This window comes from Silene latifolia, chromosome 9 (genome assembly GCF_048544455.1).
Source record: "Silene latifolia isolate original U9 population chromosome 9, ASM4854445v1, whole genome shotgun sequence".
In the NCBI taxonomy this organism is placed as follows: Eukaryota; Viridiplantae; Streptophyta; class Magnoliopsida; order Caryophyllales; family Caryophyllaceae; genus Silene; species Silene latifolia.
Genome location: NC_133534.1, coordinates 106,437,893 through 106,441,749, shown reverse-complemented (window position 1 = coordinate 106,441,749; position 3,857 = coordinate 106,437,893). Strand labels below are relative to the sequence as shown.

Sequence of the window (3,857 nt, the reverse complement as noted above, 5' to 3'; positions counted from 1 at the left end):
CAAAGAAGGCTTTCGTTTGTTCAAGGACACCCAATTTATTCAAGGCATCTTCACATATAAATTTGGTGGATAGAAAGGATTTTCTAGCATACTTGGCAAATGTATCCCTATGGGAGTTAGAAATGAAAATTACCTCCGGATAGTTTGATAATTGAGCAATTTCCGGAGTTGTTGATGTTGTTGCTTCCAAGGGAGGTTGTTGTTGTTGAGCTTCCAAGTTTGAACTAGCTACCACCATAGCCAATGAGGCTTTCTTTGCTTGAAGACTATTTTGTCTTGTTGAGAGTGCCTTTGCCTTAGGTGCCTTTGTTGATCCTTTTCTTCTTGCCATTGATGATTTAACCAAGAAAAGTGTGAAAATCTTCAATTTCCAAGTATACCCAAATCGATTTTAAGATGAAAGGCTTTGCCTTTATAATTTCAAAAATCGACTCAAAGGTTTAAGATTTTGGTGCTTGGTTTGATTTTTGTTGGAAGATGAGTGATTGATTGTAGTTAAAAGGAAGTTTGGATTTGATTTTGTTGAATTTGGTTGAGGAAATCTTGTTTTGGTGATGGAGAGGATGAGGGTTTTGAGTTTTGGGGTTTATGGGTAGTGTTTTGAATGAAGGAATGAAGAAATGAATGTGGGAGGGGTATTTAAAATACCCGAAAATTTCAAAAATTGCAGGGGAAGACGGGCGTCTTTTCTTCGGGACGCTCGGATTCCGCCTTTTTTTGTTCAGAATTCTCGCCTAAAGACAGACATCTTTCAGCAAACACGCTCAGATTTATCAACTTCAGGACGGGCGTCTTCTGCTGAAGACGGGCGGATTCTCAGACAGTGAGATTTCTTGTTTTTCACAGGCAAAAAGACGGGCGGCTTTCCTTCCAAGACGGGCGGATTTCTGAAGACGAGCGTCTTCTCTACCAGGATGCTCGGATTCTTCAACAGTCCCAAAATTTCAAATTTTCAGCTCAGATGGACGGGCGGATTTTGACAAAGACGCCCAGATTGCCTGAAGACGGGCGGATTCCCATAAAGACGCTCGGATTCTCCCTGTTTTACCCGGATTCAGTTCCATCCGTGCACTTGCATATCCCTTGTCATTTTTCATTCTTCAAATCCCGTGTTCATCATTGTAGGGCACTACTAAGGCATGAATAGCCTAGGCAATTGCTATCCCCACACTAAGCTAAAGCACTACACATCAATTGAATCATTAGTCCCTCCCTTCTCTCAAAAATGATAATTATCTTGATCAAAGCATAAAAATCCAACAATGACAAAAATGCAATGCGTGAATTAAAATGCGAGTTAGGGAGTTAGAAATATTTACAAATGGTGGTTTAGGGAGGACTCCACCAAACTCTCATCCTTAGTGAGATGTCATGGGGGCATGTCCAAGGTGTTGTTGATGTTGCTCAACACCTTGAAAAAGTAATCAAAAGCTTGTTCATTGTCATGATAAAGATCTTCAATAGACCTTTGCCCTTGTTGTCGGTCTTGATCGATAGCATTACCAATATAGGGATTGAAAATCCCTTCAAACTCATCATCCCAAAGACCACAAACTTCATCTACTTGATCACTAAAGATCTCTTGAGTTGATAGAGACAACTCTCCCACTTTCTTGTCTTGGCCAATAAGGCCATCCTCTTCATTGCTTGACTTTGGTGAGATTTTCAAGCTCTCTTTGTTACAATTCACTTGCTGTTTGAATGGAGCATCTTCAATTTTCTTCTTCCATTGGAATTCCGACTTCTTCCTATCATCCTTCCGGCTATAATGATCAACCATAAAACATGGTTCATTCAAACGGGGAGTTCTCATGGTCTTGTCAAGATTTAAAGTTATGCTCTCATCTCCCACTTCTAGAGTGAGCTCTCCATGCTTCACATCAATCACCGCACCCGCGGTGTGTAAGAAAGGTCTTCCTAGAATGATTGGAATGTTGGAGTCTTCTTCTATGTCAACAATGATGAAAAATTTCCCAACTCTTACGGGAATATCTTCTCATATCCCTAATGGTGTCTTTGTCGATCTATCGGCCATTTGGAGTGTGATATTGGTGCATTTAAGCTCTCCCATCCCCAACCTTTTACTCACCGAGTACGGCATAACACTCACACTAGCCCCTAGATCACATAAGGCTTTGTTGATCGTGGTGTCGCCAATGGTACACGGTATTGAAAGCTTTCCGGATCCTTAAGTTTTGGAGGTGAACTCCCTTGAAGGATTGCACTACTCACCTTAGTGAAGGCGATAGCCTCAAGCTTCCGGATCGACTTCTTCTTTGTGAGGATGTCTTTCATGTATTTTGCATAGGCCGGCACGTGATTGATTAATTCCGTGAAAGGAATTGAGACTTCCAAATTCTTCACAATTTCCATGAATTTTCCAAGTTGGTCATCAAATTTGGGCTTGGCTTGACGACTCGGAAAAGGAAGTCTAATCACAATGGGCTGCTTCTCCTTGACCTTGTCTTCATTTTTCTTTGAAATTTCTTCTTTTGATGGTTCCCCATCCTTGGAGTTTTGCACAATTTCTTCTTTGTCACTAGCTTCCACAACTTCATCCTCAACTTGCTTCTTCGGTGCTTCATACCTTGTACCACTCCTCAAGTGAATGGCACTAACCGTTTCATGTCTTGGGGGATTACTTTGAGGTTGTAATTGCCCCTTTTGTCTTTGTGAGCTTGAAGATGCTAGTTGAGTCAATTGGGTTTCCAACATTTTGGTGTGAGCTAGGATGTTGTTGATGGTGATTTCCTTTGCTTGACTATCCTTTTGCATTTGAGTGAAAAACTCTTGTTGATTCTTTTGCATTTGGAGGACCGCTTTTTGAACATCAAAACCTTGGTCATTTTGTTGATTGTATGGAGTTTGATTTTGGTAACCTTGGTTTTGGTTGCAAAACGGGTCTTTGATTTTGGTTTCTCATGGGAGGTGGGGTGTTTTGAACATTTTGGCTTTTGTATGAGTGATTTGGATGGAATTTGGTGTTTTCATTGTAATAGTTTGAATAAGGGGTACCACTCTTGTATGCCTGGAAAGCATTCACTTGTTCATTTGTTCCCCTACATTCACTTTGGTCATGTCCCAAAGTTCCACAATTCTCACATATCCCACTTGGGATTGATGAAGATGCCGTCATCGCATTAACATGATGCTTTGGTGATTTTGAGGCTTCTTCAAGTCTAGCCATAGCTTTTTCAAACTTCAAATTGATGGTATCAATGTGAGCACTAAGTTGAGCACCCAATTGAGTAATGGAGTCCACTTCCTGCTTTCCTCCTCTAGTAGCCTTGCAAGGTCTACAATATTGTTAGTTATGGACCGCCATTTCCTCAATTTTGTTCCAAGATTGATTGTCATCAACTTCGGTGAACATTCCATTTGATCCCATGTTGAGAATGTTCCTTGAATCTTCATAAAGACCATTCCAAAATTGTTGTACCAAGAACCACTCGCTAAGTACATGATTAGGACATGAGCGACAAATTCCCTTGAATCCCTCCCAAGCTTCATACAAAGATTCTTCATCCCTTTGCTTAAAGCCCGTAATTTGAGCTCTTAGCATGTTAGTCTTTTCCGGTGGATAGAACTTTTTGTAGAAAGCTAGAGCCAACTTTTTCCAAGAATCAATTCCGAGAGTAGCCTTATCAAGGCCTTTCAACCATTGTTTCGCTGTGCCAATTAGACAAAAAGGAAATAAGACCCATCGAATTTGGTCTTGAGTTACACCGGTTTGAGAAATCGCATCACAATAGTCACAAAAAGTCTCCATATGAGAACGAGGGTCTTCACTATTCATCCCCCCAAATTGGCTTCTTTCGACTAATTAGATAAATGCGGATTTGGCAATAAAATTTCCG

The 3,857-nt window shown here is 40.7% G+C and overlaps 1 non-coding gene across 1 annotated transcript; it reads left to right on the top strand.

Annotated features, from left to right (window-relative positions):
• Positions 1-3,454: 3,454 nt before the first annotated feature.
• Positions 3,455-3,562, top strand: LOC141603336 (small nucleolar RNA R71). Its single transcript, XR_012525219.1, has one exon. It is a non-coding gene; the product is annotated as a small nucleolar RNA R71 (small nucleolar RNA).
• The last annotated feature ends 295 nt before the right edge of the window (positions 3,563-3,857 follow it).